At 40.9% G+C, this 23,296-nt stretch overlaps 1 long non-coding RNA gene across 2 annotated transcripts in view; it reads right to left on the bottom strand.

The window, feature by feature from the left end:
• Positions 1 to 10,702, bottom strand: part of LOC113008850 (uncharacterized) — a 33,476-nt gene extending 22,774 nt beyond the window's left edge. The window contains exons 1-2 of one of the 2 annotated variants that reach the window (XR_013902561.1): positions 10,547 to 10,702; positions 1,988 to 2,047 (exon numbers count right to left, since the gene is read on the bottom strand). This is a non-coding gene — a long non-coding RNA (uncharacterized LOC113008850). Of the gene's footprint in view, positions 1 to 1,987; positions 2,048 to 9,420; positions 9,945 to 10,546 lie in introns of those variants that run through there. The other variant, XR_003270074.2, reaches the window with a different exon arrangement.
• Positions 10,703 to 23,296: the final 12,594 nt, after the last annotated feature.

Here is a 23,296-nt window from a genome sequence, read left to right on the forward strand (position 1 = left end):
CGTTAAAACTTGGGATTTATTTCAATGTGTAAACATGAAGCTGAGATGTGCTGCCCATGCTGTATAAGGAGTGACATCTGCAGAGGTCACACATGAGCTAAAACTCTACAGAAAAAGAGCAGAGGAAATTTAGAGAGAGGAGAAACCGAGGAGACAGATCAGACGTCTAACCCCATTTACAAGTACTTTTTATTGCTCTGTTAAAGTTTGTTTTGCAGGCCTGAAAAGCTCGCTACATAACACAACACAATGACTGCAGTAGGTTAAATAATTAGTGATTTTCTATTTAAATATTCATATAAATTGTACTTACTACTTTTTATTCTTTGACTCCTCCCAAAACATGTTTTTATACTTTCTACTTGTCTTTTTTTAACATTAACATTTCTCTCTACATGTCTTTGTACCAGATTTTTACACAAAACACGAAGCTTACATAAGACACATGGATACACTTTTAATTTCCATCGCCGGACACCTGGAGCAGCTCCAACATTAAACCACTGCTTTAATCAATAGTCTACATTATAAAGTTATTATTATACTGTAGAGGACTACTTCCTATTGAGTTCATTAAGTTCTTAATTTTTGGAATACTTTGCTTCCAATTCATTTTAATTTTTTACACAAGATTTTAACTTTAAACTTAAGTGGATTAGTTCCACTCATCACAGAAAAAGGACACAGGTCACACGCAGAAGCAAACTGAGCTTTCACAACTAAACGAAAATTATAATGAACTCTTTTGGCCGACTCCAGTCAAAAGCATATCCTGCAGCCAAGCACTGTTCAAAAGCACAGAACTTTATTTCATGTTCTAGTGAAGCTCCAGATGCTTCCAAACATACTAAACATGTCATGTTGAATTATGAGAAAGTGCTGGAAAACCGATGTGTGAAACATGCAAATATTTTGCAGTTAATCTAACCATGGGGCTGGAAAACAAGAGCACTTTAGGGTTCGATACTTTGTTCAATACAGTCAGTAAGTACTGTGGCATCTATGCCGAGTACTGCATGAGAAATACACAGTAGTGTTTGGAGGACGTTTTTTTCTTACTTAAAAAGAAGCACAAAACAAGATTAAGAGGAACATCACATTACCAGTGGTCCGAGTAAACTCAGTGAACTTTTGTGAGCTTGATATTGATCTCATGGCAATGAATCAGCCAACTCCACCCATGTGGTATTCTATGCAAGTCAAAACAAACATAATTCCAGTAATCCCTTGTGTTTTCGTCAAGAATGTTATTCATTCAGGTGCCTTCAAAGTTTACCCACATTCATTTGGCACAAAAGAAGTCTTGAATCGTCTCCTTCTAATTTCTATTTCAGCACTTTATGCCCAAGGATAACCATAGGTGCCCTTATTAACTAAAAAACCTCTCCTTCCTTGCACAGATCATGGAAAACTCAGTTTTGCAACAAATGCATGACAACGTCATTTGTTCTGATTTACAAGGAATCAAATACTTCACAGAACAGAACCAAAATGATTAGTTATCACACATAACCACCCCTATAGGCAGGCCCATGTGGCTTTCAGTGGGAATCTCCAAGTTCGGCAGTCCTGTTGGACAAACTGTGACTCATCACTCAAATCTGATTATGCAGTTTGACTCTTAATCATCCCATTTTATGTCACTCTGCCACTTTGACTTTCACAAAAGTTGAGGAAAGATGCCTCGAGTGTGCATACATCTTGAGCAAACTCTACTTGAAAACCCTCAATGACATTACGAAGTACAGATTTCACAGTGACTAAATTTCAGTTCCCATTTCAGCCTTCAAACTTTCGTCCCTTTTATAATTAAAAAATTATAAAGAGATGATGGACAAAGACAGAAAAGTTATATAGGTTTGAATTGATGTTTTTGATTTTCATTTATTATAATACAAAAAATATATATGCTACCCTTTCAGCAGGCATAAGAGTGTTGAATAAATTAGCATGGATCTCTGTGCCCTTCAAACAAATGTATGCTCACCTGCTTTACAATGTCTGAGGCCCTGTGGGTTCTCGTTCTCCTCGATGTGCTGCCCTGCACCTTAAAAAGAGAGAGAGAGAGAGAGAAAAGGGTCAGTTTACAAATTAGCATTGGGGATGATCGCCACTCTGTTGCTTCAACCTGCACTGTGAAAAAATGATCGAGATCTGTGATTGATTAGGATTTGTGGTGCACCGTTTTGTTGCGTGCTGTTCTCTCACAGTGTGCCAGCAGAAGCTGGGAATGACACATCGATACTGGAACATTTCTGCTGCTACATATCGTCGCTGTATGGCAGAAGACCAGAACAATAATATTTACACTTTGTTTCAACCATAAGTTTTCGTTTTCATGAAATAATCGTGTTTAACTGCAATCATAAAGAATAAATATTAAATATATCTGTTAACATATATTTTCATATACAAAAAAGGACATTGATATACCTCATGAAGTACAGATTGAGTTGTTCAAATCAGCATAAAAACTATAACTTTTACCCATTATGGGGCGTCATATTTGTCTATCAAGAATTCAAAAGCAAACTAAAATAATTTGAGATAGATAGATAGATAGATAGATAGATAGATAGATAGATAGATAGATAGATAGATAGATAGATAGATAGATAGATAGATAGATAGATAGATAGATAGATAGATAGATAGATAGATAGATAGATAGATATAAATATGTAATATGTAAGTAGTATCAAATATTAGCCACAATTTTAATGTAATTGTTATTGCACTTTAATGCAACTTTACAGAGCAAACTTAAATATAATTTTATTTAAAAAGGTGCAATATGCACAACACCTTGCTATAGGAGGAGGACACTCTTTAGCATCTAGAGCACAAGCACATCAGAGCTAAGGGTCTCCTTTTCTTGCATCGCCAGACACTGCTGCAGCTTAGAAGTGATCTATCCCACAACCCCACCCTCATTCAGTCTTTTCCCCTGACCTCAGCATCACCTGATGCCTGCTGTTGGGTTAGGGACACTGAACGCACCACAAACAAGGAGTCATTCCTGTTAAACTTCTTTAAAGTGTAACTGGAGCCTCACGCTCAGTCTGATTATGAAGTTTACAGTGGGACTCAAGCAGACACTTGGATACTTGTGGAAATTAAGTCTGGCAAGAAGCCTTGTTACGTTTACTGTTTCTGCACTAGGGCTGCCACGATTAGTCGACTAGTCACGATTACGTCGACTATCAAAATCGTCGACGACTGATTTAATAGTCGACGCGTCGTTTGAAGCTTTGTAAGATCACAAAAGACGCAGGAATAAGTAGCAGGATTTAAGAGTGTAATAACGGACTGAAACAGAAGATGGCAGCACTGCATGTACAAGGACGCCAGCTGCCGTTAAACCCCGAAGAAGAAGAAGTAGCTCCGTCCCAGAATTCATAGCGCAGCCCAGCTCTGTTGTCAACAATGGCGGCAGCTAGTTAGTTTTTATATTACTCTTATTATTCTTTCCGGGTCACAAAATAAACGTTTAACATATTTTCAGGCGAGAATGTAGCTGTGTAAACCTCAAATATCTGCTCAGTTTATCAAGACACCACATATTTTCAAAAGCGCTCCGACGTTTTCGGAGACGTCTGTTACCCACTAGCTCGTTAGCTAGCCGGGGGCTAGGCTAACTAGAGCCGTGAGAACACCGGACTCCCGGCAAATCGTTTTCAAACCCACTGCCGTCACTTAGCTTAAAATGTTATTGTTTGGCTTTTTTTTAGTATTTTATTTGTTCCTGAGTAAATCGGTTTGGCTGAGATTAAAGTTATAGTTTTTACACAGCTGAATAAACGTCAAGCAGACAGCTGATTATCAGAAGTGTGAGATGCTCGAGAATTTACTCCGGTGTCCTGTTATATTTTAGATAGCAAGGAGTTTATTAAACTTCACCGAAACAATCTGCAAACTTCATTAAACTTTAATAAACTATCATCTTGTCTTTATTTTTAATTAGCACTTAACTTAAACACTTAAAGCTGTAAGCTAATGATAGTTATATAAGAGCAGATGCTGCTGGTGCAATAAGCTGTACGCTGTATGTCCAATGGATGATGATGTGATTAGTCGACTAATCGCAAAAATAATCGGTGACTAGTCGACTATCAAAATAATCGTTTGTGGCAGCCCTATTCTGCACTGTAAAAGAGTTGCATGTACATTAACAATAAAACAGGGCTGCCACCAAGTTACTGTTAGTTTAACAGTTTTCCTATATCTACATTACAGCATGCTACTACAATGATAGCGTGTCCTGAAGTGCTCCGCGTTCCTTTATTTCTTCCTTATACCACGTCAGCTATAAAAACCTGCACAATGTAAGTCTTCCTCTCTCTCTCTTTACCACTGAGGGCATAGCCTGCTTGTTTGTAAAAGATTTACTGGAATTGTGACCAAGGTATGGAGGCATTTACATTTAGTATTAGCTCTCAATGGTGGCTCATGTGTTTCATCAAACAGGATTGGTGATTAAAATGAAATATCGACCTCTAATGTCAGTTAACATAATGTGAAAGTTTAAAAAAAAAAAAAAGGGGCAACAGTGTCTGTCCAGCTTTCAGTGCTAAGGCTAATCCTGCTAGCATTCTATAGACAGACAATAAATAAATAATGCATTATCAAAAAAAGTTTTATTTTTTACATAAATAGACTTGATTGGAAATGACTCGGAGTGTACAAAATCAAGCATACCTCATATTGAAATTATATAATTTGCACTCAACATTTTGAGAAGACCACTTTCTATATAGACTATGTACTAACCAATAATAATAATAATAATAATAATAATAATAATAATAACAACAATAATAAATTGCTGACTCAACATATTTATTCAAGACTTCAGCTTTTTTTTTCTGTCCACGAAGTTACAGCCTCAGGGCTAATGCTGCAAAGTCCAATTAAGGGTTAAAGACACCCGGCCAAGGCTTGCTTACTGAGCAAGTCAAACCCCTCTGCTGTAGTCACACAAACAAGATATTAAAACACAAGGAAAAAATGGTTCCTTGACTACTCCTTGAGCAGACTAGACTATTCATTAATGAATAGAATGAATAGAATGTTTCGTAACCCATATGGAAAAGATATACATAAATCTTATAAAGTTTGTATCTGTCGTTGTATTTTTACTCAGTTGTATATAGCATTCGTATTCTATTTTTATCTTATTGTATATTTTTATTCTATTTTATTCTACTGTATATAGTATATTATTTTATTCTATTCTGTACAGCTGTGTACTGTATTTATTCTTATTGTATTCTAATTTTTGCGTCATAACTTTTGCACTGTCCACTTCCTGCTGTGACAAAACAAATTTCCCACGTGTGGGACTAATAAAGGTTATCTTATCTTATCTGTCTTGTGTGAAACTTGTATGAAAAGCATATGTGTGAAAACAGATATAAGATCCCTTGAAAAATTATATAATGAAACTTGTATGTTTTGGATACTTCCTAAAACAACGTATGAAAGTAATGCGAAAGTGGCCACTTTCATGAGTAAATCATGTAATCCTTATATGATTTACTCATGGAAGTGGCCACTTTCATGAGTAATCACATATAAGTTTTTACTATTTCTTTTCCGTATGGGAAGGACCGATACAGTCCTTACGAAACAGGTATTCTGGAATATTTCTGTCTCTCGGCAGCTGCTGGGTGTGTGACGATGTTTCTAGAATAGTCTGTAGATAGTTCAAAAGGTATTGAAAAAAAAAACATGAAAGAGGCTGAGTAGGTGTTTTTAGTTAGAGTATCTGGCCTTATTTAATTCCTACCACCCCCACCCCTCCACACTAAAATATGTACATGAAACCTTGAAGATGAGATTAGGTCATGCTGTTTCAACATTTCTAGCATTTGCCTTGGTCTGCATGTAGTTCTTGGAATAAGTGTCATCACACGTGAAATATGTCTAAGAACAAATTTAAACTCAGTGACCTTCAAACCAAATGAATCAATCTCACGTTTATTCCACAAAATTATTACATTTTTGGGATGCCAACGAGTTGATCTATTACGCCGGCTTCCAGTCATTCTTTTTCTGTGGTACAGTACCATTTATCACTCCGCAGATCACTCAGAAGATTCATTGGCTACTTTTATCTTTTGTTCTTTACTTTTTAGCTTTCAGCAATACAAAGGGCAAATGCTTTGTAGTGTCTCGACACTGGCCTTGATAAACCCGGTTTGTGTGTGTATGGTAAATACTTAAAAATACTTTAAATGCTTTCCAAGTATTTAATGGACCTCCCCTTTTTGCTGCACTTAGTTTATAACTGAACCGGAAGAATATGCACTCCTACCCACAAAGCAACCCCCTCACCCAGTCTTCTCACAGGACTTGTGAACTCTCCATAAACCCCTGAGTCCCTCCAGAACACTGCTGTTCATCTGGAATCAGAAAAACTCCACACACACACACAAAAAAAAAACTTAAATAGACACTAAGGTACAGAGAGTGAAAAGAGAGAGGGACAGAAAGAGAGGCAGGCCAGATTGCAGAGGGCTGAATCAATGCAGCAGCCTGGTCTCTTTTTTTCCCTCTCCACTCTTTTTTCATTTTTTTCTCTCTCTCTCTCTCTCTCAAATGATTCACAGTGGAAAGAAAAGGCCTTTTCCCTGTCCTCAGTTGAACTCCACATCAGCTTCCTGTTAGAAAGGCAAGGAGGAAACACCCAGAGCAACACGCGCGTGCGCACATACACACACACAAACACACACAGAAGAAGGCCTTCACGAGTGGATTCTTCGCTGCCAGAGAAATTAGGTCAAGCACTTAAATGCCCTGTGCTGAGATGCACAGAGACTTCAAATGTGAAGTGTTTGGTGGGGACAGCAAAAGCACAGCAGAGCAACAAACACACATGCAAACAAACGCCTGTTGCACTCGGGATATACACACACTAGTGACACACTTTACATCTCATGGTTTTCCACATTATTAATACCAGAGAAAACTTAAATAATCAGTGACAGACGCCCACCTACTGTTAACACACCATCCATCTGTGCAGATTAGAACATGACAAGGTGGCTTTGTCACACACGATAAAATAAATGACGAATTAAAAAGGGGGTAAGGAGAAAAAAACAAACACATTTTAAAGCCCTTCTCAGGCAAAAAGCTAAAGGAGTATGTGTGAGTTCTCAAAACGCCAGATGACCTGATTAGGGAGCGACAGGACTCTGCGCGCCTATACGAAACAGCTAAAGATGGGGTGGGCGAGCACAAGACGCCACACTGCAGCATCGGCAGTGCACGCCGAAAATCCCCCTCGCCAAACCCCACCGCCCCCCGCCCTCTGACCTGAAATGGCCTTAAAGTAACAACACACCACATCGCCATCACGTCCAATCAACTATTCATAGAAAGGCTGGATTGCGCTCCGTCCTGATCTTGCCGTTTAGGGTTTCAATCAATTGCGTGAGATATGAGAGTGTGGCAGGGAGTGTGGGAGGGAGGATGAAGCTGCTCTGAAAGCAAATGAGAGGAATTTTTTTTTTTTTTTGCTGAATCCAAGCCTTCTTCTTTCCTACCATATTGGCCACTGCCAGTATGGCCCACAACGGAGCTCAGAGCTACAGGGTGGCAGACTGAATCTGAAAATAATCACGTCAATTTTCACTCCACAGCCATGTCCTTTCTTCTGTCCCACTGCCTCACTGTAGAGAAATGAACCCCGGCCCATTGTCTAAAGGCCACCTGTGTTTCTGCTGCATTCTCTCAAAGGCACATTTTCCTGTTTATAACCATGATTGTGCCTTATAAACATAAATCTCATAAGACACAGAGGGGAAAAAAATTGTGTTTGTGACCAAGCTATTGCAGCCAAGAGGTCGTTCTGACCCCGCTCAAATTTTTGGCTCCTGACAGTTGTGTTCCTCTTTCATGGTGAGAATGTGGCAATAGCACAACACGCCGTGTTTTGTCAGCTAACACAGATCTTTTCCTGGGAAACGCTGCTGCTTCTTTGCAAATTTGACCGACACTCCAGAATGAACAGAATCTTACCCGACCGGCCAACCAGGCTGCACACAAAGCCTTGAGAGCACACAGGCACACATACACTCACAAAGCAAAAAAGAAAAAAATGTAGCCAGATGAGCAGAGATGAACTGGAAAGGAGAGGCAATTCTCTAAGGTGTGCGTGGGCCACTTTTTAACCTTTAACCTGCGATGCGTTTCCGTGCCGGTGAAGTGTGGCCTGAGTGATATATCCAAGATAAACTGACAGCAGTAAATTTGAGTATGAAGCTAACAAAAAAGGAGACTTGTGCTTTAAATCAATAGAGTCAAATTTAATAAATTTACACCCAGTGCAAATTACAAAGCAACCATGCTTTTATGACTTTATGTGCAGGCTGCATTTTTGCTTTAGTTGCTTTTAGAAGAGGACGATGATTTCCCCACTTTATTTATTATTTAGCAGGAATCTGTGTGATTATCTTCAGCCAAAAACAATCAAAGAACGAGGCTGTAAAAAGAACTTTGTGTGCTGCTACCTGGCCAGTGTAAAGCACCTGTTATTACTGCCCACATCCACGTGTAACATCAAACAAATCAACATCAAACGCATCACAAATCTAATATCTCACGGGGAATTTAAGCATGTGTCTTTTTAGAGAAGCTCAGTGTACACCTGAGACACAGCCAGGAAGCACCAAACGGGCCTTTAGAGCATTAAAAATACATTCAGCTACTGCTGAGTTAGCTGCTCTCGGATTTCAATGAATTAATTTCATCAAAAAACTTCTCTTGAGGGGAAACCACAGTGACACATCAGGGGGAAACCGCACAGTTCTACCATATGTTCTCGGGTCTTACATACGCTCATCATCTCGGGGCGCACAGCTCCGGGAGACGCAGTTTTTACTAATTAAACGCACATTTTTCCTTTTCCCCCATCAAATCCTTCAAACTGATCACTTGGAGAGCGGTGATGTTTTCCGCTGGATTGACGCGATCCGCCCGGCTGCCTATCTGTGTTTGCATCGGGGACAACAAAGGGGGGAAGATTATGCCTCTCAGCTAGCAGAAACTAGGGCACGGGAAGGCGACCTCTTTTCTCGTATTGCGACGGAGAATTTACAGCCTGGCGACCATTTCCATCACCGCGTATAGACTATAAGGTGTCTGCGACTTGTTCTCAATTTTAAAGACTTTTTTAAGCTATTAAACGGTTTCGGGCACGCTGGAAACTTCCCCTAAGGACTGTTTCAGTCATAACAGTGTCAATATCCACTGACTCAGTCTGGGGAGGGTGTTGGTGGAGGGGAGACGCACCGCCACAATTCACACACGCTGTATTGCTTTTGCTTTTAAAACAAAACCTTTGATGTAATTTTACGCAATTGGCACAAATTTAAAACTAAAAATAAACGTATAGAGCGGCATTTTAATACGCACCGATTCGTCTCAAGTTCAAGTTGGATGGTCTGCTCCGGCGTGTCCAAGTCGGCCGGCTTTATATTTCCTTTAGCCCACGGTGACTCGTCTTCCTTTTTGTGTCTGGAGCCACGAAACAGCAGGAAATTAAAAAAGCAAGAAAGGGACGATATTTGCAGACTGAGATGTGGAGGAGTCATCCCGTGACTCGGTCTCCGAGAGCCGCTGCTATGTCACGAAAGTGTTGCGTTTCCCCCCTTTCTTTCTCCGCGTCTCTCTCGGCCGGCCATGCAGCTCGGTTCAGTGGGGACAGACAGCAGACTGCGCCGTGCGACTCGCGCCGCCGGTGAACCAGATGCGTCAAGTTCAGCTGAGGTGAAACACGAGTTATACAACCACACCGCTGTGCGGTGCAGGCTGCTCTGCCGTGCTGCTTATTTAAAGACTCCAAAATACGAAGGGAAAGGGGGGGAAAAACAAAAGCCACCACTCTGAAATATCAGCAAAAACGAGCCTGCGTTCAGATGATTATTAAGGGCTGCCTCACTCCCTCCCCTCCTGCCCCCTCCGCGGACCTAAAAAGCACTATTTGCTGGCGTGAACTTTTGTCAGCCTCGTGAAAAAGACTATTTTAATTCCGCCGTCAACTTTTACTGGTGCTGAAAATAGCACAAATTACTGCCGCGAAATTATTTACAACAGTAAAAGAATATTAAAGAATTAAAAACAAAAATGCTATAAAACAACCACCAAGGTCACTGTAAAGTCACATATTTTCCATGGCACACAGGTTTTATGCCCCACCTTGAATTATTACACACATACCATGCCTTTTTCCCCACTTGCACCACCCCTGCTTTTGTAATTAACAATTACTCTGGTAAGTAGCTTTGCTGTAAAGTATTATTCATAAAAGTGTGTGCTTTTAAAACAAACTGCAAGTGTGAAGCTAAAGAAAAATAGCCACAAAACAAGCAAAATGTGCTGCGTCACCATCCGTCCGGGCTAACGGCGCTCTATTAACAGCACATCAACTTAAATGTAATTCTCATGTTAGCTTAGACCTTAACCTCCACAGCTAGGCTACTTCATTTTCTTCATCTGCTAGCTTTTAAAACACACTCCCCGAAAGCGGGACTTCACACACCTGTTCCCTCCCTGCAGTTAATGAGCTTCATTCAGTTTTGTCCTCTCTGCAAGTTAATGAAGACCTCCTTATTCATTCGACGCCACAGGTGACTCGCAGACAAGCCCGGACTTGTTGAGGTAGCCAGTTTGCCTCACAGACACTTTATTGATTAATCAGCTGTGGTGATGAGTCAAACCAGAGCTGCTGGAGCACGTCCCCGACATTTTGAAAAGTTGCTAAAAATAAATAAATAAATTAAATTAAAAAAAAACCCAAGTGGCAAAAGCGAGGGGACGTGGGAGATATTTTAATAGCTAATAATTTGATTTTTCATGCTGGGTCATACTAGTTTAATGTAAGGAAATGAAACTGTAATAGAGTCCGTGTACTAGGGGGGAAATGTTTTCCGAGAGAGTTTGTAGGGGAATTTTATGATTGGACTAAAAATAAATAGTGCGCATCTTTAGGTCTAAATCTTTTTTTTAATCTAAAATTATTTATAATAACATGGAAAGTTCATCAAACGTTATACTCCTTACACAGAGCTCTGCACAGTCACTCTTTAATAATGTAAACACACACAAAAGTGGCTTCCCTGTAAGATTTAACCTTTTCCTCAGGTATGTTACTGAGAAATGAGATTCTCTGAAGGCAAGGATAAAAAATTAACTTTTAATATTCCTCTGGAATGTGTAAGAACACACTCCCTCACCATCAACTGCTCAATGTAAATTAATAAAGGGGGACCAAAAAGTCAATTATTAAGGGAGCTAATTAATTAAAATCCTCCCTTAAAAATCATGGTAATAATATTAATAGGAAGAAAAACATTAAAAACACAGGTGGAAATATGTCAATGTGATTATTTTGTGGGAAAAAACTTAACACTAGTAACAGAAGTTGAACAGAAGCATGTTTGTCCCTCAGTTCGTGATCAAACCACTGCTTGTGTTAGTTGTTTTTTCTAAGCTCTGTGCACATTAGCACTGGAGCATCACACTGTGAACTAGCAGAGTGTGCAATGAGTGCACGTAAACCTGTATTTACAAGCGTACAGAACACCTATATTCACGAGCATGGAGCCATACTATAGGATTAGGAGTGTGTGTGTGTGAGAGAGAGAGAGATGTTACAGCTCAGCTGCCTATGGCCTGAGAATGTAGGCTATAGCTTACTGGGATTAGAAGGTAACACGAGTTCATATTATTAAGACAAACACACACATATTTAAAGCTGCAATAGTTCATGAAAAAAGGCTGTGTGTAAACTTTTATTAATTAAAGCCAATTATAAAAAAAAATAGGGTAATGTTTTTACTTACAGTTGTGATGTTTATAACTAATATATATATATATATATATATATTATAGAGATGATAATATTTTATTAACACACATAGGCGATAGTAATTGCTTAATATATTATTTTATGTAAGCGAAGAAACATCAAATTCTTATGTAGGGCTCAGGCTCATATTTGTTCTCACACACACACATACAACCCTGTTATTTAAATTTCTTAGATATTAATAAACATATTCATTGTAATATAATATATTAGTAATTGTGGTCAGCACAGAAGTGTGAAGTTATTGTGTAATGTAAGTATTCTGTATTTTATTATTTCACCATGTCCTTTCTTTGTAGAAAAGCATTTATCATAAGGCACTTTTGAACTTTTTTTTCTTTGTAATCACCTTTAGAAATGTTTTCACAGTTCCTTAAATTTTGTAAATGAACATGCTCAAATTATAAAATACCTTCAACAGGAAATATATTTAATTATTAATGATCTTTTTTGTCTGTTTTCCCTCAAAAGTGGACCTGAAACTATAAAATCCCCACGTTTCCTTTGCCTGGGAAGAAAAAAAAATGCTCCAATAATAATAAAGTGAGCTTCAGGTAAAACAAATATTAGGAGATGTTAATGTCACTGGTGGATTTGCTGCAGATGTCGTATTTGGCACTTATCATCCAAAATTTTACACCCAAATTGACTTTTGCACTCAGTACTCATCAATGTTTCATTTGACTGAATTTGAACACTCACTCGCATCAATTACGTGAAAAGTATTGACGAGAGAAAAGCACCGAGTCCCGCCATTAACCTTCTTTTACGGGACTTTTTCATAAAATCGAACCGGCAAAGTGTCCGAGGAGGACGGGCGAGGAGACGAGATGGCGTAAACAGTGTTGAATCTAGTGGAGTTGGCCAGGGTGCTCTATTCGGCACTTCTAATTTGCAATCAGACCCTCTCTTTGAGCCCACGTCTCCAGAAAGTGTGGATGGCAGCTGAGACAAAGCTAGCATTCTCCACCGCCCAAGGCCCCTCTTAGTTTTATTTCAGGCCACTGCTCTCAGACACAGACCATTCTGCATGGAGTACCCAAAGACAGCAGCCACAGAGAGGGAAGAGGAGGAAGGAGCAAGTTTGGAGGAGGTGTGGAAAAAAAGTGGGAGGAGGCTTTGTCAAGGACCAAACTGCTGTCTGTCTCTGTCTCTCCCTCCTCCACCTACCCTCCTCTCACTGCTCCTTCCTCTCCTTGGATGGTACCCCTGGCCTGGCCCCCACCCCCGCCCTCAAACTTACTGCAGTGCAGTGCCACGCCCCACCTAGTACCACGAAAAACACTTGAGACATGATCGATCACACCACTCAAACCGGGGCACGCCAATCATGACCTCCTTCCCCTTCACCATCTCTAGTTTTTTTAGCTCACGGGAGCAAAAAAGCTCTTTTGAGATTAGCATGCCGAGTGTAAGAAGTTTGATAAACTCCTCAACAGCTCACTTCGGCACGCGCACCAAATGGGTAATACATGGCACATCATCTCATGGTGCCGTTGTAAAAGTGAAAATTGAGTCACTCTGGTGGCAGACTTTAGTGCCACAGCAACCCAACTCTTTGAATACTTTAACTCTTTGAGTGCGACAGATTTTAATTTGGCAGGGAAGCTGGTGTCCGATCGGCAGTTGGCACAAGTTCAAAGATTGGAGTCAGAATCAAGGGTCAAAAAGTCTCCGCTGCCTTTGTGCTTGGTATTCACAAAGTATAAAGTTTTGTGTATGCAGTAAAGCTTGGATGAGCATACTTGTTTTTACAGTAACGCCCTGTTTAAGGAGATAATGAACAGGAGTTAGGGATTTTCTGGGGCTTACAGGGATAACCGTGACGCTGATAATTCAGCCCAATATATATAAATACGTAATCTAACTCCTTTAGAAAAAAAAGCGTGAGCACGCATGCCTGCGCTGTTATCCACACGCCGACGTTATCGCCTCGCTATCAGCAGTCCTGTGGTCGTACGGTTCGTTGTGGCTTAGTTGCCACAGGTAACAGGTCAATGATTACCAAGAGGGCCGAGGGTGTCCTCAAGCTCAGGTCATAGTCAGTTCCCCGAGAGAGAGAGCAGGACAGCAGTGCGCCGCAGCTGCCGTGTGTAACTCTAGGCCTGAGTGTTGAAAAGCGGCACTGTGTTCACATTGGGCATGTGGCCTGTGTCAGGGGGCAGGGGCCACACTCCAGTAGCCGGTGCTACTTTATGAGGAGAGGATGGGATCTTTTTATTTGGCTTTCAAGCAGTCGCTTCTAAAACCAGGAGGCACTAAAACTTTCACATGATGTCGCTTTAAATCCACAGCTGTACCTTCCCTCCTCATCAATAACGTCTCCAAAAACGGAGAAAAGATCTGCCTCAGTCCTCTTTTTTGGTTTGAGCTGATTCCCACAGATTGTGTCACTTATTAGCTGCTTTTCCTGCACTGGACCGAGGAGCACAATCCCTCTCAGTCTCACTCGAACACATAACAATGCCAGGAATGGCTGCATTTGTGCAGTACGACCATTAGGCAACATCCAACTGCCTAATTCATTCAATTTCTCCCTCTGCCGTGCCAGCACAATTGGCCTGAAAGGGCACAGGTGGGGGGCAGAGGAGGCTGGTAGGCTTGCTGCTAAAGTCGCTCACACAGTTCTAACTGTTCTAGGGGGCTTGGATGGGTTAAAGCACGGGAGCTGGTTGGGAAAATCGTGTCCTTGAGGCGATCCCAGCCGGGCTCGGCAGTCACCCTGACCCTTCTCTCTCTCTGAGCTTGACCCTGACTATATCTTTAGCAGTGAACGGTACAAATTACTCGATCGCACGGTTCTGCTTTCTCCCCTCTTGAATCCCTTTCTCTTTCTCACTTTTCTTTTTCTCCGGATGACCACAAATAGCCATTGTCGCTGCAGACCACGAGAACAATTGGGTTCTTATGCTGTGGCTGGTCAGGGGATGGGAGGGTAAACTTCGGCAATGACTGCACTAAGTAAATTATAGCTCCAATGGCCTGTGTGGTTTGGAGAGGCTGCGCTTTGTGAGAGGTCCTGCAAGTAAAACCACCGGTTCAGCACATTCGCTGCACTCTGCAGCGAAAAACTGACGATAGCATGGCAGACTTTTTTGCATTTTTTTTTGTTTCGCTGGTTTCTTCTCGATCTACCAGAGCGGTTCATAGTCGTGTAAGCACTTTGAGCTAACACTGAGGGCTGTTAAGAAGCAGTTTGAGTTTTTGTTTGGAGTCTCTCTGTAAACTACATCTTGTGAAATGAATAATTGCATGACTGCGGGGCAATGCAAGATTGCCACAGTCCGGCTCCTTCTCCCCCACCCCCCTCACCCTTCCCTTTCTCTCAGATCGAGGCTCCGCCTGTCGACTGTCCTCCCGCGCCTCCATCGCTCCACCCTCCCACCCTATCCCCTTTCTACATGACATCATCCGCACATCTGTCGTCCCAACAGGGTGCTAGTGACACAGACAGGCCACAAAATTAGTAGAGTTCCTCCCTCTGCCTTTGTCACCATCTCTTTCTTCCCCTCTGGTTTTCTCTTTCTTGCTGTTGCTTTTTGCTTTCTCTCAGCGCTCCTCGGTATTCCTTTCTTTCCTCTCTTTATACTTTCTAACCCCCACAACCATCACCATGCCCCCACCCCTTTCTGCATTATGTCCTGTAAATAATATAGCTGCATGCTGCATTGCATTCTGCCTGTTTCCTACAATATGGCACGTACATTTGAGCAGGCAGGAAACAGCCATTAAACTAAATGATCCGTGAGCTTCACCCCAGCCTTGACCCATGTGATTGTGAGCAAACTCAATCAGCCAGGTCAGCACTAACACGATGTGACTCTTACAAAAGACTTTTTTTTCTTGACTTTCTCTGATTTGAGCTAATAGGGCCTGCTAAAACCGGTTAAGAGGTTGCGGTTGTGTCAATTTGTGCGTTGTTTTTTTTGTGTGTGTTTGTGTGTGTGTTTGTGTGTGCGCCCGAGAGAGAGTGCAAGAGGAAGAGAAAGAGAGTGGGAGCGATTTCTAGTGTGTTTCAACAGTCAGACCCAACCCATTAAGGGCCAAGTATTTTCAAGGGAATAGAGACTTACAGAAGTATAACACATGTTTGATTCCCAGAGCCCCAGTGCAATAATTCTTCACACATGAATTACTCACAGATCAAATCAAGTTGTACTGGATCACACAGCTGCGCTGGATTTACAGGTCTGCTGATGTGTTAGTGAGCGTTCACATCACCATTCACGCTGTTAATACCATCATTAACCAAGTTTCCTTTTAAAAAAATTACACTTCTCATATATTTCCTCCTTTATAGGCGTATACGTGGTAACACTTTAAGTAAAGGTCATCAGTACAGGTGTTCATCATTAACTACTTGATTATTAACATCCATATTAGTTGGCTCTTAATAAAGAACTCTGAATTATGGATTTTTACTTTTTTGGGGGGCCAGAGCTTTTACATCGACTATATATAAAAGATGGACCTACCCACTATGACATCACCCAGTGGTTACTGAGGTCCTGTTGTGAAGCCTCAAGCTGAGAGTTTGCTCTGCCATCACATCTTCTTTCAAAATACCATTTTAGTGTTTAGTTTGAAACAACCTGTGACGAGTGAAGGGAGAATCTGGTTGAGAAACACACAGTAGACAATGTGGACCTTGCTTTATCCTCCTTTGGACTATAATGAGACCATAATATACAATTTAAAAAAAAAAAATTGGATGTATTCAGTAAGGTTTAAAAGTAATGATTAAAACCACAAACTTATCAGGAAAGTGATTTGTAGAGGTTGTAGAACAAGGAAGCTGAGGGCTGTTTTTGCAATTCTACACAATCAATCATTTAGAAAGAATGCACATGTAAAGCACCTCTGAAGACTTGGAAGCTGTTCATCTATGAACTGCCGTCTACGGACGTTGACCGTTTTCTTTTAAGCTATTTTAGTGCTCTGCTTCTTTAAGAAATCAGCATGGTTACAAATTACATTTCAAAGTCATATTTTTTAGTAGAGCTGCATGGTGATGCCTTCCTTTTTTATTTTTAGCTAGAGTGTGACAAGTGAAAGTAGTGCCATAAAGACCTGGGATTGTATGGCCGAACTCTTAGATTCCATGTCCAACAACAGCTAGCAATCAATCCCACAGCCCACACTAGACAAGCTATTGGCATTTTGCTAGCTCTGCTCTGCCAAGGTTACACACACTCTGATCGTTAACTGAAAAAATCTAATCAGCCAGTCACTTGGCAGCAACTCATTGCATTTAGGTATGTAGACGTGGTCAAGATGGAATACTGAAAAACTGATCATCAGAATGAGAAAGAAAGGTATTTTAAGTGGCTTTGAATGGTTGTTGGTGTGTTGGTGGTAGATGGGCTGGTGTGGATGGGTTACTGTCCCACACAACCCTCCAGGGTTTGGAGAGAGTGGTCCGAAAATAGAGATAATATCGTCTGGGAGAAAATAGCTGGTTAATGGAAGAGGTTAGAGGAGAATGACCAGACTGCTTCAAGCTGATAAGAAGGTAACAGTCACTCAGATAACCACCTGTTACTACCAAGGTGTGCAGAAGAGCATTTCTGAGCACACAACATATCAAACCTTAAAGCAGATGGGCTACAGCAGCAGAGGACCACAGCGGATGCCACTCCTGTCAGCTAACAACATGAAACTGAGGCAATAGTTTGCCTGAGCTCACCAATAATGGACAAACTTTGCATGGTGAGTGTCGATTTTTGCTGCAGGATTCAGACAGTAGTGTCAGAATTTGACATTAACAGCATGAAAGCACGGCTCCATCCTGCCTTGTAGCAGCATTTCAAGCTCATGCTGATGATGTTTTAATGGTGTGGGAAATAATTTAGTAGTAGTACTGAAATGAACAAGAACTACTGAATGAACATATTCTGAATTAAAAACAATCTGGACTCATTTGAATAATGTTAACACATGCAGTTTTGTGTTTTGTTACACAAAATACCCCACCCACCAAGGGAAAATTTCGACACTTGTAGAAGACCCACCCTTTTAAGTGGAAAATGAACAAAGCATATTAGAATATTCCAGCTATACAACAACTTTCTAATCCATTATATTAAAAAAGCAATGATTAGCCGGATATTGAGGAAAACTCTTACTTGATGCCCTGCTAGCAGCGTATTGATCATGCAGAATTAATCTTAAAACGTGCTCTATAATCACACAAAAAAATCATGAAAATAATAAGCTATTAATATGCCTCCTCCCAGGCCACTCGTGACTGCCGAATCTTGTCGAAATACAGACAGCGAGGAAAATTAAATGACATGTTATTAGTTGAAAGTCACTAGGTGGATGTGAGAGTGTAGTTTTGGGTTCCTCGTTTGAGTCTGATCGCCATCAAAAGACAGCCACACAGAAGGCAGCAGATGGGATTTGAACCTCGGATTACACAGAACCCCGATGACCACCACGTATGACCTCCGCCTTTTTTTCTTTTCTTTTTTTTGTCCTTGCTTTATTTTTCTGTGGACGTTCATGGATTAGCACTTTTGAAAAAAATCATGCTAATAAGCATAATTGTTTAGGAGATACAAAGTTGCAAAATGCCACTGTGTGGAACTGCAGGACATTTGGAGTTTGCATTCAGAGAGCACTTTGTGTGAATTCAGTTTGTTTGTGTAGCTGCTGTAGACACCAGCAGATCCGATAGAAACCAAAACCCACTGTCAATTTCTAATAACAGGCTCGTGTTTCTATCAGAGAAACAAGTAAACCAAAGTTTTGGTGAAGGTGGCTCCACACACACACACACGCACACACACACACACACACACACACACACACACACTGCTCTTTTAATTTCCGATACATTTTACTAAATTCCAGGTCTTTGCTCCTTTAGCTGATGGTTAAATAGAGTGCACAAATATTTCAATTTTGTCAAAAAGTGCTTGCTTTTGTGTGCTCAGCGGGGGGACTTTGTGAGAAGTGGAATATATGTTCACTAAAGGCGCACAAATAAACACGACCGTTAAATTTTGAAATTCTGATGGCAGGAACCAAGATGGTGGAACGACTGAGGGGTGGTGGGGATGATGGGGGTGGATGTACGGCGTTGAAACAAGGGAGTAAAGAGCCCCCTTGAGGATGTCAGACACACACAACATTGCTAGTGACACTGAACTACACCAGGCTCGCTGAATAATCACCGGACACGTGAAACAATATCGGCAGAATCAGAAAGAGGAATTTTCTGAGCTGCACGTTGCTTAATGTTCATTAGAATCTAAACAGTGGGGGGACCGACAGTGCTGCAATGAAATAAGGAAACAGTGGTTAAAGTAAAGTTTGTTCTATATCAAAAAGTAGGGGATCTGCTTTTTTAACGGCGTGAAAGACCAGAGTGCTGGTGGGAAGAGGACAAGCTTGACCCAAGCCAGAGAGGTTTGACCTGAAGTGAGAGCTTCTCTGGTCCTTTGTCTCCCTCTGCAGCTCTAGCTGGGTAAGGACAGATAGAAGAAGCCATTTGAAAACAGAAAAAGGGGAAAAGTCTTGGGGAAAAAACAAAACAAAACAAGTAGAATTAGAATAAATACTTGGGGATAAAAACGCTGCATGATTGCTACAGCATAAAAGTACATAAAGCTTCCACTTCAGTCATTAGCGAGCAGATTGTTGCAAAAATCTTGGCAGTGTTGCAGCGATTCCAAACAATTCATATTTTTGAAATAAAAATTAAGATTTTAAAAAAGAACCCGTTAGTCTCTTGTTTCTTTAAATTACAAACTCATAAGGATAAAATTCTCCCCTTTTTAGCTTCTCATGGTGGTGAATTCGAAACCCTTCCCGCCATCTAGCCTTTCCCCCCACATCTGCAACATGTTTACAGCTTGAAATGTGCATTTGTGCACCCAAAAAACCCATAAATCTTCTTTACATAAAAGAGATCATTTCTGAAGACGTTTATGTCCCTCGTGTCACCGTTAAAAAATACAGCCCTGCCATAATCTGCTCTGGAAAAAGGTTCAAGATGCTTCGAAGGCAACGACTGCGTGAAAAAGTAGAAATGTCGCCCGTCAACATGGAAATAATTTCCCCTCCTGTCAGCTGTCGGGTTTTGGGGGATACTCAGGATGGTGTAAATTAGATTTGATTACAAAGTAGTTTCTTGTAGCTGTGTCATAAATACTCTCTTACTTCTTCACCCCCAGGCCTGGCTGTGCCTTTTTTATCTCTGAAAACCCTTCACAGTGCAGGGGGTCATATTCATTTCACCAACCGCGCCTCAGATCTTTTGTGCATTCTCTCATGCGTTTTAGCCCATTACACATATAAGCACCATGTGTTTGTCTCGCAGTATTAGGGTCTAAACAATGCCTCTGACATTGTGGTTAAGCTTTAAAGTCACTCGAGTTGCACGTAGCAGTGAGTTAAAATGGCCCATATGCACTTGTCTGAGCTAAACAAATTGAACCCATCAGTTTGTCTTAGCAGATCAGAGACACATGCCATATGTTGAACCGAGCTCTTTGATGCCTGTCTTTTCCTATGAGCTCAAATGTCACATTTTACATATAAGGCTGGCATAAATCTATATTTTTTCCTACTATTAACAAATCCCCAAACCAGCAGTGTGTCTGTGGCAATCAGCTCCACCATGTATAGTTTCATTGTGCACCTGCTGACTCATTTCAGCATCAAAATTGTGTACAGGAAACACGATCTAATCATCTAACTGGACATAAATGCTTTCATCGGTATTCTCGCGAACCATTCATCTCATCTACTTCAAATTTTGTCGGTGTACTGCCCGAGTAAGAAAGGGCTCCAGTGTAGCACTTTCCTACGCAAAGTGTTTATTACAAACGGTCTCATTCGCACACACATTCACGCAAGCACTTTCTAATGTGTCCAACGCCTTTCTATCTAACGTTCATTCACACGCCAGGAGCATTGAGAGCAAGTCAGTATTTTACCCAACCTACCTTCCCACCCCCGCGCTGTCACGATGTTGGCATCATCAAAAAATGTACAATGTCAGAGTAATAACACTAATCATGGGATTGATTTGTGGCCTCATGATGATGTGTCACACAGTCTAAAAATGTCCCGTAGCTGTATTTTTATAGTTCCTGGAAAGCTACGAAGCTTAAATATAAACTTGGATTCATGGTAGGTACAAGAATGAACACATAGTTTAGGTTCACCTTTATTTTTCTAGGAAGAAAGAAGTGTTAGTAGGGTTAGGCCTCCAGGTAGACCTCCACTGGGGATCTGCTCCTCCTCATAATTATCTGGTGGGAGTGGGTCCCTGGCTTCAGCACTACATTTATTAAAAGAAAGTCATGGAGGATTTTATGTGTACAACACAAAGCAAAGATGTTTTTTAATAGAAGCTGAGCTATTTTATGCGTCTCTTATTGTCACTTTGAACAGTCATTGTCACAAAAAATCCCCCAAAATACCACTTTAAAAAAATAATAGCAATCAATGCCCAATATCCAGAGCTACAGTACAATAGATGCACAATTTATCAGTCCCTCCCAACTAATACACTGTCTATATGAGCAACAACACCAACAAACAGCTTATTGGATGTAAAATAACACACAGGGTTCATTATACTGGGCAGAAGATCTCTCAGACAGCAATAGCTCCCCTCAGAAAGAGAAAAGACGGTGGACACATACTTTGGATGATTGCTAAGCCATCCAAAGCTTCTAGAAATAAAACAATATATCACTCCCTGCTGGGCTAAAGCATCACACCATCACTGTCTGGGACTTATAAAAAAAAGATGTGAGGAAAAACTTGCAACATAACTATCTTCATGAAGTAGAAAATGTCGACATCTTTACCCACCAATAGTTTACATTTCATTAGAAAAAGTACCTTCTTCTATACAGTTTACTTTTAAGTTAGAGTGAGAAATTTAGCACACAAGGAGCAGAATGAAATGCTGTGAAAGGCAACGTTAAGGCAGGGACACATTTCATCCTCTGAAGGAATGGATGTGACATGTCTGGTGGAGGTGATATATAAATAGAGAGGTTGCAGTGATGTTTTAATGCTGGTGATGAAGCTCAGAAAGACATTAAGGATAATATTGGCTACACTGAGTCAACTCAGACTGGCATGGTGACTGTGAAGCAGTTTCACATGAATTTGGTGCTCTGAGTGTGATCCTGTGTGTGTTTGTTATTGTTCAGAAAAATGTAAGATCATTTGTCAAATGATTAATATTATATTTTACAATATTGTTTCATTGACATCTAGGATTTGGGGTTTAAGGAAAAGAAAGGCCCAAAATCCCTCAGAGCCCTGCAGACACTATGAATAATGTGGACTTTTCAGGCCTGCTTCCAGCTCGAGCCCTCCGCTGCTCCCTCCGCGCCTGACTTCCAGATCCGCCGCTCATTGTAAATGATGTGAACAATTCCACAAAATCAGTTCCCATCAAACTCTTGACACAATCGCACCAAAATTCGGTCTGATTTCGAGTTGCTGACATCACAAACTCGAGCTTCAGCAGTGGATGAGGAATTCCTGCGTGGCCCCGTGCTTCTCGTGTCTCCCCGTTCACCTCGCCTTCTGCTCAGAAATATGAAAAGAAACAGATATTGCCGCGCGAGCGCCAGGACACTGAGTGCATGCTGTGTAAGTGCTATCTTGGCTTTGGAAATTGTGGTTTTAGGGGGATTATTTAGACAGAAAGAGAGAGGGCGAGGGAGCATGAGACAGGGAAAAAGTGTTGAACACATACACAGAAAGGTCCAGTTTACAGGAAAGGCTGCATGTAGCTACATTATATCTGCCTGCAGCTAAAGTTACACACACACACACACACACAGTCTGAGTGGGCACAACCATCAGGCCCATCTGACACGAGCCAAGGAATGAAAGGTATTTTATTTGAATCACTGCTATCTTTCGCCGGTTGCCACAGGGAATTTAAATTAAGCGGTTCATTTCCACAAAAATACCCTCAATTATTCCACTTAGTTTTGTTCACATGATTGATACCCTGTTCAGTAACAGATTTCTATCAATATTATCTCCTTGTGGTCATTTCATCAGTTCAAGTAAATCTTTGAAAGGCTCCATTTCGGCCTGCAAAATGTCAGTAAGCCAGGAAAATATGCACTTTATCCTCTCCCCTCCTCTCCATCCAGTCTGTAAGACAGACCTATAAAGCCTAGCCCGAGTGCTGGTGAAGATCTTTTGTTTTCACAGCACTTTTAAGTACAAGTGTTTGCCCTTGTTTGCACTCCTGCATGCATTCACCACACAGAAAATTGTCCCGATTAATCAGTATCTTTATTTTCTGCTTGCCCACACTGAAAACTAATCTATAAACCTCTTTTGTTAAACAGTTACAGCAGTTCTCTGTAACTCTGCAGATGCAACACCAACTGCTGCGCATTCTGGCACCGGTTATGTAGCTGAGTGACA

The sequence above is a fragment of the Astatotilapia calliptera genome, chromosome 17 (genome assembly GCF_964374335.1).
Source record: "Astatotilapia calliptera chromosome 17, fAstCal68.1, whole genome shotgun sequence".
Taxonomy (NCBI): domain Eukaryota; kingdom Metazoa; phylum Chordata; class Actinopteri; order Cichliformes; family Cichlidae; genus Astatotilapia; species Astatotilapia calliptera.